The sequence below is a fragment of the Xiphophorus hellerii genome, chromosome 20 (assembly GCF_003331165.1).
Source record: "Xiphophorus hellerii strain 12219 chromosome 20, Xiphophorus_hellerii-4.1, whole genome shotgun sequence".
NCBI lineage: Eukaryota > Metazoa > Chordata > Actinopteri > Cyprinodontiformes > Poeciliidae > Xiphophorus > Xiphophorus hellerii.
In genome coordinates, this window is record NC_045691.1 from 3216768 (window position 1) to 3231106 (window position 14339).

At 41.8% G+C, this 14339-nt stretch overlaps 1 protein-coding gene across 2 annotated transcripts in view; it reads right to left on the bottom strand.

Annotated features, from left to right (window-relative positions):
- The window catches only part of pcbp4 (poly(rC) binding protein 4), an 82717-nt gene that overhangs the window by 53706 nt on the left and 14672 nt on the right, over positions 1-14339 (bottom strand). The window lies entirely within an intron of this gene.

The window sequence follows — 14339 nt, forward strand, 5'->3', positions numbered from 1 at the left end:
ATGGATAGAAAAACACTTTGCTCCAATCTGATGGTTGAAGAACAAATGAATAAATATCTGTTTATTTATTCAACAACTTACCAGCAAAAATTGGTTTTTGACTTACATTTTTTTTTTATCTATAATTTTAGAGTAGTTACAGGCTGTGACATTAAATCCATTAAAATTTTAATCTGGTCCCACCACTAATTAACACCTTCTTCACATTAAAACTCAATAAAATTCATTGAATTTTGTGTTTCTTTAGGTGACAAAGTTCAAAAAGTGTAAAATTCCTGGAATCCAGATTATCAGCTGGGGACAAAAGCAGACAGAAAGCAGCAGCGCTGATTTACACTCAGAGTCGTTAAGTTTCCAGTTCCTCTCACTACTAAACTCCACTGCTCCCACTAACCAAACTGGTTCCCAGTTCAGCTGAAGAGCATCTGAGATGTTTCCAGTAAGTCTGTTGTTCTTCAGCTGCTGAACACAGAGACAGACAGAGGGACACAGAGACGGACAGAGGGACACAGAGACGGACTGCTGCACAGCAGAGGCGGACCCAGTAGAGACAGCTGGAATCTCCGGATCGCCGCTCTGCGTTCCTCAGAGGGTTTTGGTGGGTCGACTCGTGTTGTTGTAGCCGGTAAACCGGCTGAGAGGTGGGAACACACACACGTCCTCTGACCTTTTCCAGATGTCAATGTGCGTGTGTGTGGGTGTGTGTGTGTTATCAGAGATATGAGGTCTGAGGGGAACACAAGGCGTCCTGTCTGTCTCTGATCAGAAACACACAGAGTCACGACCCTGACCCACCCACCCACACACACACACCCACACACGCGCACACACACACACACACAGTCGCTGGCTATTAATCTGGTACAACAACCAGCAGAGACTTTTAATCTGAAACAACAACCATGTGAATCTGACACTCTGCAAACCTGGAACCAAACACAGAAACACATCTCTGCAAAAACACATCGAGTCTTACCAAGTATCCAGTTTCTATTGCTGATGTCTTAGTATACATCAAATAAGACTAAAAGACTAAAGTAACTTAAAAGTAACTTTTCAGGGAGGAGAAAAAAGTGGAAAAACTTCAATAATGAATAGAGGAAGTTCAGACATATTTAGGCATCTGAAAAATCCCAAACAATCCAGGATTATCAGATATTCCATAAGAAGCAGAAGCTTTTAGGTGAAGATAATAAAAACATGAATATATTCAGAAACTGAGGAAAGATTAGAAGATAAATATATGAATAATGAATCAACCTGTTTTAATTAAAGCCTGATTCTTTGCTACATAAATGTAGAAACAGAAACAGAGGAGGGACGGGATACGAATGAAGGTCCAGATGAAGCTGACCGGTTCTGATGGAGGATCATTACGGCCTCTGAAGAAATCAGTGATTCATGTTTTAATGAACGTTTCATCCGTTCATCATGCAGTGACGTTCAGAGCTACAGTTCAGCCGATTTTAAATTTACCACTTAGTTTTTTTATCTTTAGCACCAACTATTTTTATTCCCACTGAGACAAACACCAGACAGCCGACAGCAATCTGAGGAATTCATAAAACAAGTTGTACAAGTTGTAGTAAAAGTTAAATAAAATTAAAGGAAAAAAGCAGTCATCAACCAAAGCTTTTTCTCTAAAACACATTGAAAATACAAGTCTTTTAGTTTTAATTAATCTGCAGAGTTTTGGGTTCGACTGCAGAATAGGAGAGTAGTAGGAAAATAAAGATAGTGAGCCGAGGGGAGAGGCTGCAGTGAATCTGTTCAGGTGACGTAAGAGACATCAGATGGAAGATGGAGCGCCCCCTACTGATTTTTGTCTGGAACGTGATTCCAAGTTACTTGTAAAAAATTGCTGATTGGACCTTCTAGGCCTCGGTGTCCTTACCTTAACGAGCTTAAACCAAATTATGTGCCCACAGTTTTTATCCACAAAGCGCCTAAACCGGATATTGAGTGACAGACACCGGAAGAAACATTAGCAGGAAGCGCTGGAAGCTCTTTTAGATGCTAACGGAGCTAATGCTACTGTCGCTGGTACTGAATGTGAAAACACGGACCGACACCGGACCCGAAACAGCTGTTACCGGACTGGACACAGAGCTACAGAACCACTTACTGGACCACGCAGTCCGACCAGAGGTACGTGTCGTTCATGGTTTCATTCATGAAGCTGAAGGCAGCAGCAGCTGGACAACCCTGTCCTCTTCCTCCTCCTCAATCATTACCACATTCTCATCATTTCAACGCCTCCGGTCCAAACTGAAAACTCTTGAAGTTACTCATCGCTATTTTGGCTGTATGGAGCTAGTCCAATCGTCCTAGCACCCAGAATGCATTGCAGCGTAAACAACATGGCGACTACCATGTGACAATATTTCATTAACATTTATAAAAACCAAACAACCTACAGTATTACAGTTTTGTTTTGACATTTAAAATAAATATTTCTAAAATAAAGTCTTGTTCTAACTAATTGTGGATCCCTGTAAAACCAGCATGTGGACCAATGAGGAGGCTGAGCTGCGTTGAGCCTGGATTGTACAGCAGCTGAGCTCCAATCCCTCCTTTGCAACTCAACAAATTGAAAAAGTTGGGCTTATAAAAACAGAAAAGCTTATGAACCAATGTAGAAATCAGCAGCTCTCTGATAGCCGCCATCTTTCCTCCACTGCATGACCAAACTATGGTCACATACGTGACATCAGCAGAGCATTATTTATTGCATTAACATGTCATGTTTCCACACAAATGCTAAGAAGGAGAATTTGCAAATATTCACTTTGGCTGCAGGTTTTATGATCAATCGTTTTTCGTTTTATTAAGCAGAGTTTATATGTGGATGAAAGATCAGATAAAAGTTTATCAGATATCTGGCTGCGTGAACAGGGTCACCAGAACATCTGAACGCCATTTTCTGTTGCATTTAAATCAAACTTTACCAAATCTGAGTGATAATTAGCCAGGTTTACTGCAGCTCTTTGTAGTATTGATGTTGCATTCGGTGTTATTTCAATAATCTTAAATTAATGCATGTATTGCCTCTCTAAGAGGAATCACATTTTCTACATAAATGCTGGAGTTTCTATGGCAGGTGAATTTAGTTTTTAATGCGGCTGATTGAGTTGGCCGATCCGACATGCCGACAGCAGTTCGTTATCCCGCTGTCACAACATCGTCCCCAATTATCCAGTGGTGTCTGTCAGGCTCATAACGGATCATTCATCGACGTCGCTCTGGGATCCAGCAGATCAGTTCTTCTCAGAACGATAACTCATCCTTTTCTTCTCGTTCATCAAGCAGAATCAGATCAAACTGTTCCTGAAATGTTTTCTCTCCTCAGTTAAAGGATTAGTTACAGCAGAGACAGCAGCTGCGAGTTCACATCATAAAATCATAACGCAGCGAGGAGCGTCGTTTCATAAACATTAAATCTAATCCTAATCTCCTTCCCGACGCCGCGGCTCTGAATACAGTGGAAGAAGTTAGCGACTGTAATTAATGGCGGCCGCTTCCTGCTGAGCCGCTCTGGTCTTTAATGGCTCCATGAATCTCATCAGCTTTGTTAAAACCAGCAGGAGGGAAAACTTTCCTGAAACCACCGGAGACTGTTGGAGCGAAGCTGAGAAGAGCTGCAGGAGCTAAAGAGACTAAAGGGGGAGAAGATTTCTGATGGGATGGAGACAAAAGGCAGCGAACACACCGAGACGCGTTAACAGCTGACACTAAATGAATCAGGTGGTTCTGGACTCTGGACCGAATCCAGAAGACATGGATCTGAAAGAACGAGAACCTGGATGCAAACTAGTGATGGACAGCAGTTGGATATTTGCCTTTCAGCCTGCAGCTGGGCGATACGGCTTAAAAATAAAATTTTATTGTTTCATACCAGATCCGATTTATAATTTTGTTTTGTTTTTTCTTGTTCACTTTCTTTTCTAAAAGGAAATGACAAATGAGTAAAATAAATTCAATCATCCCTGCAGAGTATCAGGGTCAGGCTATGAGAGTTTTTGTTTAATTACTAGAATAAAGTCATAATATTAGCAGAATAATGATTCAATTTAACCAGAATTAAAATTATGAGAAAAAGTCCATTTGAGCAGCTCAGTTCCTGCGACTCTTTTTTCAAAATAGACTCAATCGTCTCTTAGTTTGGCGCTGATGTGTTAAAAAGATTAGGTATTTGTAGTCATAAAATTACTACTTTAGTCTCCTAATTTCAGAATTTTATCCTGGTAATATTATACATTTTTTGTAATAATTAAAAAATTAAAAATGTATTGCCTGACTGTAATATTCTGTCATAGAGTTAACCTGAATTAACCGAAGTCCAAATAATAAAAGCTGTAAAAAAATAAAAAAAGCTTGTCAAACAAGATGGCCGCCTTGGCGTGCTGATACAGTGAACTCTGGAAACCGAGGAGCGCATTGGTTAAAAAGAAAAAGAAGAAAGAAAAATCCAGATGTTCCAGAAATTAAATCTTCAACAACCAAAAATTGCTAAAAAGCTAAAATTGCTAAAATGGCCCAGCACTACTTCAGTCTTCAGCAGCCAACTGTCCTCTGAGAAGATCCCAGTAAACAAATCCAGGTCTCCTTCCTGCCCAGCCACTCATCGTCATGTCAACGCCTCGACTGGAAACCGTTTATATATTTAAAGAGAAGCAGGAACATCAAACACATTTAGATTTCATTTCTTCCTCATTTGGAGATTTTTTCCGCCATGCTGGGAATGTTTCTGCTCCAGCTCGACCCGTCTCTCCTTCTTCTTTTCTATTTCTGGCAGCACATGACGGCCTGAATTTAGTCCACAAACATGGCAGTGACTCTTTTCACGCTCTCATCTCGTTTTGATCTCAGATCAAATCCTTTTTGTTTTCCCTTGTGGAATAAAATAAAGCTCCAGGCTTCTTTTTGAAGCTTCGTTTTCTCCACGCTGTGCAGGAATTTTCTCCAACATGGAGCTCAGGTGTCAGCATAAGTTGAGCAGGTTTGATCTTCTCCCATTTATCTGGCAGAAGAAACTTTAAGGAAACTTCAGTCTCCTCACATTAAGCAGGAACTGTTCCAATAAATCCTGGTTTTTCATGATGAAAACTACAAAGTGAAGATACAGTTCTATTAACTCATCAATGCATTTATATCTAATTTTAAAAAGTGTATTACTTGTAGAGATTGTAATTTTAAAAAAAGAATCCTGCATTCTTTAGCTGTGATGCTAATTGGATAATGTAGACGCTTAAGGAATGAAGCAGAGTTCAGTCTTAAATCCTGATTATTTTATTGATGCTGTTTTTGCTCAAACAAAACTGTGAAACTGAGTCAACATGTATGTTTTTGATCAGTTCTTACTTGTTCATTATTAATTAAAAATGAAAAAATAGCTATTAATTAACTATTAATGTAGCTACATGCAGTAAGGTTCTTTCATTGCAGAGTCCCATCAGCTCCCAGCTGCTTTTTGGAAAATGAAATCAGTTATAAATTAAATTTTAACATATATTTTTTCATCATAATTGGTTTTCTTCCTGCAGTGTTTCCAATATGAAAACATAAATACTGAAAAATCCAATTACTGAACTGCATCAGACGCTTCTAACATCTGTTTTATGATAAAAAAAGGTATTGTGAAAAAAATTATTCATCAACATTTATAGATTGTTTCTCATAATCTAAATTATTTTAATTCATATTTACATAATCAAAATACACGCATATAGTTTACTATTTCTACAATAATATCTTGATTTTATATTCTTTATGCTTTTACTCTTTTATGCTGCCAAGTGTCGCTGAAAAGCTTCAAAACCCAAGTTAGAAATAACGTTCAGAATTTTGGTCACATGTTATTTTAATATGTTACATATAGAAAACATTAGAAAACCTAAATATATATTTAAACCTAAATATATATTTTTATTGCATAATGAGGGATTAAGACTATTTGTGGAGCTTATCAGCTAAATCGGCTACATTCTATGCTGTCAGCCCATTGCTGTCATGCGCTTCCATGAACAACGTGCAGTTCACACTCCGACCACTAGATGGTATCAAAGCTCTTCTAATAGCAACTTTAGTATGAGAGGCAGATGCATCAACCAACACGTTTGAAATTAATTGATCTGTTTGGCTGAAATAACAGTGAAAACGATATGAAGCTAATCGGGTTTTTCAAACATCAGTGATTTGTTTGTTAGCCTGGTTCAGACTCTGAGCTCCAGGACTTCCAGGACCTCCAGGACTTCCAGGACCTCCAGGACCTGCAGGTAAGCATCAGCTGCTGGATGCTGGAGAACTCGTCTCCACTCACGTTTCCGTTTTATCTCCTGCTCTGCTGGGAAGGAGGATTTGGGCTCACCGTCCCCCGCGGCACGGATTAAAATTTAAAAATCACAAACAGCAGCGCTGCAGCCGAGTGAGCACACACACAGGGAGACAAAGTGACATTTCACAGCTTATCAGTCAGACTGCAGCGAGGTGTGGATGACAGAGTAATAGCTGGGTGCAGAGTTCCAGCTAAATGAGCCCTTAAGCACGTCCTTCAGTCGGGCTGCGGCTCCGAGGCCGACTGGGAATCTGGAGCCGAAGAAAGCAGAACATCTGAGGAAGGTCAGCGTTCAATCAGAGCTTCACCACTTCAGTCAGGAGCCACTCCACCGCTCCGCACTTATCAGAAACAACCACATTAAACTGCAGTTATTATATAATCTGCAGACTGAACAGAAAACACTGAGAGGGAATCAGATTCAACTCCTGGTGGATGGAGACGAAGATCAGCAAATAGAAACAGAAATGATGAGTTTAACTCTCCACATCGAGTCCAGAGCTCAGTGGAACCGTTCTGGTTCTGCTCAGGTCGGTGTAGCGGTTCTGGTTCTGCTCAGGTCAGTGTTGCGGTTCTGATTCTGCTCAGGTCGGTGTAGCGGTTCTGGTTCTGCTCAGGTCAGTGTAGCGGTTCTGGTTCTGCTCAGGTCAGTGTAGCGGCTCTGGATCTGCTCAGGTCAGTGTTGCGGTTCTGGTTCTGCTCAGGTCGGTGTAGCGGCTCTGGATCTGCTCAGGTTGGTGTAGCGGTTCTGGATCTGCTCAGGTCGGTGTTGTGGTTCTGGTTCTGCTCAGGTCGGTGTAGCGGTTCTGGTTCTGCTCAGGTCGGTGTAGCGGTTCTAGTTCTGCTCAGGTCGGTGTTGTGGTTCTGGTTCTGCTCAGGTCGGTCTTCCAACAGGATGGATTTATCTGCTGGCATGAACATAGAAATGTTTTCATCTTCGTTCAGATCTGGCAGCAGGACGCCTTAGACCGGGTCAGAACTTTGTCAGCAGACTGGACCCAGTTTGGTGTCTATCTTGGTTCTGATATTCCTCCTCATTAGTAACTCAGTGAGCTGCAGCTGATCCAGAACGCTGCTGCTGGCGTTCTGACTAAAACCAGGAAGGTAGAGCACACCAACCTTTAGTCCTTCACTGACAGACTGTAAACTACTGCTGGTAGTTTAGAAATCACTGAACGGATTAAAGAACCAGAACCAAGTCTGGTTCTGGTTCTGGTTCTGCTCTGCAACCAGAACCAGACACAGAGAAGCAGAACTCAGCTTCTATGCAGCACAAATCTGGAACAAACTGCCAGAAAAGTGAAAAACAGCCGAAACACTGAGTACCTTCAAATCTCAACTAAAAACCCAGCTGGTTAGAGCTGCTTTTGGTTCATAATAACCTAAATACTGATCGATATATTTGATTGTGATTATACTTAATGAACCGATAAACTGCAGCTTCTGCCGGAGAGGAGGAGAGCTGAGGGTCAAAGGTTAAACTGGATATTAAAGATAAGGACCCAGATATTAAACACGTCCCGTAATGGAGCTGCGAGGCGAAGAGGAAGGACGGTTCCAGGTCCTCTCCTCATCCTCAATCGAGCTGAAGTGTTAAATTACTCCCATCAGCAGCAGCGTCCTCCTGTCACTTCCCATCATGCACCTCTGCTCTCCAATCTGGGTTTTATCCTGCGTAACCCGACCCCGACCAACACGTCTCCAATGATCCCCCCCCATGCCGCCGAGTCATACGATGCCTCCATCCTTCTGTCTCCAACGGTAACGACCCCCCCCCCAGGGTCGAGAGACACGGACGAAGACGAGGAGAGAGACGGACGGGAGGGACGGCTGGATCGATAGCTTTTAGCAGGAAGGAGCTCTCAGATCTCACACACACACACACACACACCCACACACCCGCACACACACACACACACACACACACACCCCTACACTAACAGCCACTAACATCATGCAGCTCACATGACTCCATTACACAGAGGTTTAACGGATATTTGCTCATCTTAATGGAAAAATCATCAATAACTGCAGCCATAAATGATGCATTAAAAATTACGTTTCATCTGATTACTGTAAGTAGCAAATAGACAATAAAAATAATAATAATAATCCATACAGACAGAAAAGAGCACAAAAAATATCCCAAGTTCTCCAAGGCTCAGTCCTGGGAACCCTCCTGTTTCATATCTGCATGTTCAGGTTGTGACAAGAAACCAGATCAGTTACCATGACTACGCAGGTGACACTCAGCCCCACTTTACGATGATGTCACCAGGTCACTGAACACACCCAGCCCCTGAGCAGATGCTGAGAATAAATCAATCTGTGGAGCTGCCAAAACTTTCTCCAGCTGGATCGGAGGCGACGCTTTGACTCCAATCCGATCTGATCCAGACCTGGAAGTGACATCGACCGTCGCATTCGCCTGCAGTGAGAACGCAGCTGACGTGTCCACGCCTTCCCTTCGTCTCCACTTCTTATAATCGTCCTCATCCGGGTTTCAGTCCGTCGCTATGGCTACAGCTTCTACAAAACACCTTAGTTCTGGAGACGCACCGATTCCATATCAATATCTGTATCGGTGCAGATATTGATAATAATTCTAGATCAGTGGCAATGTTCTGAATAATAAAAAATCCAGATCTATTCAGTCTAATTCTGTTCTTTCAACTGAGTGCTTTATTTATTTTACATTATATTTAGGATTCCTGATTGCATTTTCTGAACATCTGATCGTTTGTTAGTTTATTTTTACTAGTTTGACTAAAGTCGTCAGCCTGTTTTTGCCTCATTTATTTTACGTTGGCTGTTTTACTGCTAACTGCACCGACTGAACTAATTAAAGTTTTACAGGTTTGACCAAACTTCTACTTATTGGTGGATTTCAGTTAACAAATGAATTTATAACTCTGCAAATTATGTCTGTGTTTAAAAAATAAATAAGTGTTTTAAGTCAGTTCAGCTGTTTTTCTGATTGGGATCGGTATCAGATACCTCAGGACAGTGGGTCAGTGCATCGCTAACAACTGGCACTCAGACACTCTAATCCTCCAGATTAGCTTCTTTACAGCAGCTGCTGGTTGGCTTTAGAACTGATTTTAAGATTTATTAGTTGCTCTTAAGGCATTGCATTGGTTGGTGCCTTCCTTCCTCTCTGATTTTTAAATGAGAACATTCCCAGGTCCAGGTCCAGATCCTCTGATCCCTGGTCCAGATTACGGCTCAGAGCAGATCAGGTCTTTGTAGTCGTTGTTTGTTAATCTGGAACAAACTTCCTCTTCACATCAGCTGCAGACATTTTAAAATCTCATTTCTATTCTTTGGTTTTTTGGCACTCAGACATTTTAATTTCTTGTCTTAATTGTCATTTAACTTTTGTTTTATGTTATTTTAGCTGCACAGCACTAACATGGAATATATTGATGATCAAATCATGATCAACATATTACCTCAGCTGTAAGAATTGTTGGTTTTCATATAAACAATCAGAAAATCCAAGCAAACATTTCCGTCTTAGCGATGCTGTGTTCAGTTTGAGTTGGATCTGCAAACAGCAGCAGAGGAAACAAAACATATTATATGAGCAAATATTAATACTGTTCTGCTCTCTGTGAGGGAATCGTTGCTCTTTAATCTGGAAGACGAGTCGACAGTCGAGCAGCACCAACTGTTTATTTCATTCCTCTGATTCTTTCAGCCACGCTCCATTAATCTGCAGAGTTATGCAATATTGCTGCACAAGTTGAGATTGAATTCAACCGAGGGACGAATTACTCTGAACATCTCCTGCTCGACAGCTTTTACAGTATTTTCCTGGGTGAATCTGGATTTCTGCAGAAACAACCAGGAGATGAGCCGAGAATATGTGGGACTAAGTGAAGCTCGGAGGAAACGTTCACCCTGAAGAGAAACGCAGAGGAAGATTCTGCTGACTGAGGACTCAAAGTGTCAGAAAGTCGCCTCGGTTTGTCTTCTTGTTTCTGTCTCTGCAGGCTGCAGGACAAACTGAGGCTGACAGTCGATGACTCTGCACAACACCGCATTTATATTAAACAAAGACACGAGCAGTAGAGCGCCGCTTTTCAAGCAAAACACATCGACCTTGAGGGCCCGAAGGATGAAAAATCCATGCTGTCGAGTCAATAAGTTTGTCCCAAATGAGCAAACAGACGAAGCAGAGCGAACCCGAGGCGTTACATCACGTCCTTTTACACTTTCATCACTCGGAATCCTAAATGCACAGAAACAAATTCAGCCAGGAGGGAAAATATCTGAGACGGCCGTCGTTCTGTGGCTCAAACACGACAAACACATGAATTCTGATGTAAACCTGCAGCCCGGCTCCGCCCCGCTGCGGCCCGGCTCCGCCCCGCTGCGGCCCGGCTCCGCCCTGCAGCGGCCCGGCTCCGCCTCGCTGCGGCCCGGCTCCGCCCCGCAGCGACCCGGCCCGGCTCCGCCCCGCTGCGGCCCAAACATCTCTCTCTTCATAAACATTAATATGTAAATAAAAGCATGTCTTCTCTAACATGAACTGCGTCGGGACGCTGCAACTTCCTCTCCTTCATTAAGGTCTGCATTTAATGTTCTGTTGCTGCAGCTTCATAAAGACATTTATGACATAATTTACTGAACTGGTTAATAAAATCATGAACTGGATTCAGAAACGCAGATCATGTCTTCACCTCCAGCATCGCCGCGCTGCCGGGCGGAGCTTCAGAAAACACAAAGACATTTCCATGCAGATTTGCTGCTTCGTTCTTTTCTCTGAAGTTATTTCTGAATCGTGTCTGATGGTTCAGACGTTCCTGCTCAGCTTTCACATCTAAACGGTAAAACTCAGATTAAAATACAGAAACAAAGAGAGCAGCTATAGTATGGAGAGAATAATGAAATCCTTCTAATGTAACTATTGATATGAGAGTCAGACTTTAAACAACACAGAGAATCAACTTCAACAAAAAAATCTGAAGAAATCAGATGATAAATTATGTAGTGGAATCAGCCAGGTTTATTTTAGCATTAAGCTACATATAGTTGGTAAAAATTAATGTAAAAATCTTCACAGTAACTGCTCCCATTAAGGTTTTTTAAGTGCATTTTTGTAGTATCGTTTTAGAAAAGTTGGTGGAAGTGACAAAATACAGAATAACTTCCTCACACTCGGGAAAAAAAAAGTTTTTATGCTCACCTGAAGAGATTTTTGGCTTTTCTGAAAAAGAGTAAATGCGCTAAAGGAGAAGTAAAAACATTTATCAAAGTTCTAGTATACTTTTCACAGTTGTGGTTTCTCCATTAAATAAGAAATACAATTAAAATCACACGTGAATAAGTTCGTTCACACGATAAATTATTAAAAAGCTCACTGTGCCATAGTTCTGCCACTTCCTGTCGCCTTCTTCGTGGTTTCCACCAGTGGAAACATCCGGTTTTTGATCATGTGACTCATGATGTGAAAAAGTTTCAATTCTGCTAAATAAACTTCACCTCTTCTTAGTGCCAAAACCTTTTATTAAAAAAACAGGAGTTCATTTCTCAATTGGTGTGTTTTTATTAAACCAATTTGTTTTTGAAATACAAATCGTGCGATGAATGAAAACTGGAGGAGGAGCTGCTCCTCTCCTTCGCTCAGGTGTGATTTCAACCTGTTTTTTTAACCAGTCCTAAATGTTGACAAAAGCCCGCTGCATGATGCGTCCACCTCCAAACTTTCCTGTTGGGTTTTAGTGTCTGTGTCCAGTTCTGGACCTTTCTGAGCAGAATGTCTCTTCCCAGTATTCCCAGTATCCCAACGTCCTGAAGCTTTAAATGCCTTTAAAACGGCGGCGGCTGAACAAAGGAGTCGCTGACTTTATGTAGAACCTGGATCTGATGATTCTAGCTGAACAGTTCTTCTTCTGCCAGAAACACCTGGTTTCAACTGGTTTTAAATGGTTTCAACTAGTTTTAACTGGGCTCAGCTGGTTTTTACTGGTTTTAACTGTTTTTTTACTGGTTTTAAATGGTTTCAACTAGTTTTAACTGGGCTCAGCTGGTTTTTACTGGTTTTAACTGTTTTTTTACTGGTTTTAAATGGTTTCAACTAGTTTTAACTGGGCTCAGCTGGTTTTTACTGGTTTTAACTGTTTTTTACTGGTTTTAACTGGGTTCAGGCGATGTATTTTCTGACCAGATCATGCCAGGCTCTGGTTTCAGCTCCTGCTGACTTTTATGGGTCATTTTGTTCAGATTTCTTGGATTGTTAATCTGCTTTCAATTTGATCTTAATAGCACAAAATGTCGGCATGTTCAATACTTATTTTCCCTGCTTTATATAATTGTTCTAAAATGTAAAGATTAAAATCCTACAATAAAAATAAAACCTCTTTAAAATAAATGTTGCATATTTCATTGGACCTGGCTTGTGTTCATTTTAAATCTTGCGCTGAAGCAGAATCCGCATCGATCCAAACCGTTTCCAGGTTCTGGACGTTCAGATAACGGGATCTGTGGCGGCGCCGCCTGCCAGCACCGGATCCTGAGGTCCGGAGTCGGTGCTGTTGTGATTCCAGGCTGCAGGCTGAATGACAGACATTCCCAAAATAGCTCAAGCCTTCTTAAATATTTCAGTGACTCAGATGGAAGCATGAGGAGGAAGAGGAGGACCTCGGAGGAAGAGGAGAACCTGGGAGGAAGAGGAGGACCTGGGAGGAAGAGGAGGACCTGGGAGGAAGAGGAGAACCTGGGAGGAAGAGGAGGACCTGGGAGGAAGAGGAGTGAGCCCCACATAAAAACAGCAGAATGAGGTGTAGCTGCCAGGTCCGTCTCCTGGTCCGAATGTTCAGATTCCTCCATGAGCTCAGAACCACTTCCTGTTTTTAGGACAAATTTTCCCTTTGGACGCCCAAACGGCCCAAAGTCCTGAACTATTCATGTCGTCAGTCGCGGCGGCCGGGATCCGCTCGGGTTCTGGGACGGATTCACCGTCTGTTTAAACTCCGCCTGTAAATTCAGTTCTGAGCAGAAAGAAAAACCTGAAACCTTTTAGACCCGAATGCTCCACATTTCATTATGATGCTGCTGCTGATGGAGGAGATGAAATCATTTAAACTGGATTTAGTTTCATTTATTTAAGGACGAACTATGAGGCGTCGGTTTTAAACTTATGCAATCAAAAATGAACAGCAATAATTTTGGTTATTTCAGTTGACGTAAAATCCACCAAAATGTAATAATTTCTCACTAAATATGTAGCTAAAGAGCTAAATATTTAGCATGCTAACAAAATATTTAGCTAGCTTTGAGCAATATGTAGCTGTGTTTGAAACTGTGACATTTATAAATGAACACAGTGAAAATATGACTTTAAAAAATGGAAAACTCTTATGAGTTTTAATAACCCAAATTATTGCTGCTGTTCATTTTTGACTGCGTAGCTTAAACGGCGCCTCCTAATAACCGCTCCTCTTTCTTCCTTCGCTGTAATTGTTTCTGAATAAACGAAGCCAAGAGAGCAGAAGCAGCTTCACAACATCTTGTTCTAATAATAGAAGGACAAGTTTAGGAAGAGTCAAAGAGCTGAGAGCAGGTCTGATGGAGAAGAAGAATAAAAACTCGATGCAGCGCTCTGATTGGCTGCCAGAGAGACGATGATCAGCAGATAAATCTGCTTTAATAGACCTGAACCCGAGAGGAAAGAATCTGAACCTGAACAGAGAAACAAGGAGCCGCGAGGAGACACCGCCATCTCTACTGCTTCATTATGACATCACCCACACACACACACGCACACACACCCACACACACACACACACACACTCTGAGGCTCTGGAGTGGTTCCAGCAGGGCTCGGTCAGCTCGTATCGATCCGTTCCAGGAAGTGCATCCTGCGGTCAGACTGTCGGTCAGCTCTTTACGGCCGCCTCTAATGCTCTTCCTTCCATTCACTCTTCTTCTTCTGATCACTTCTTCATCCTCAGTGTTCAACTCACATTCAAGTTAATCTGGACTCCAAACATTAGAAAGC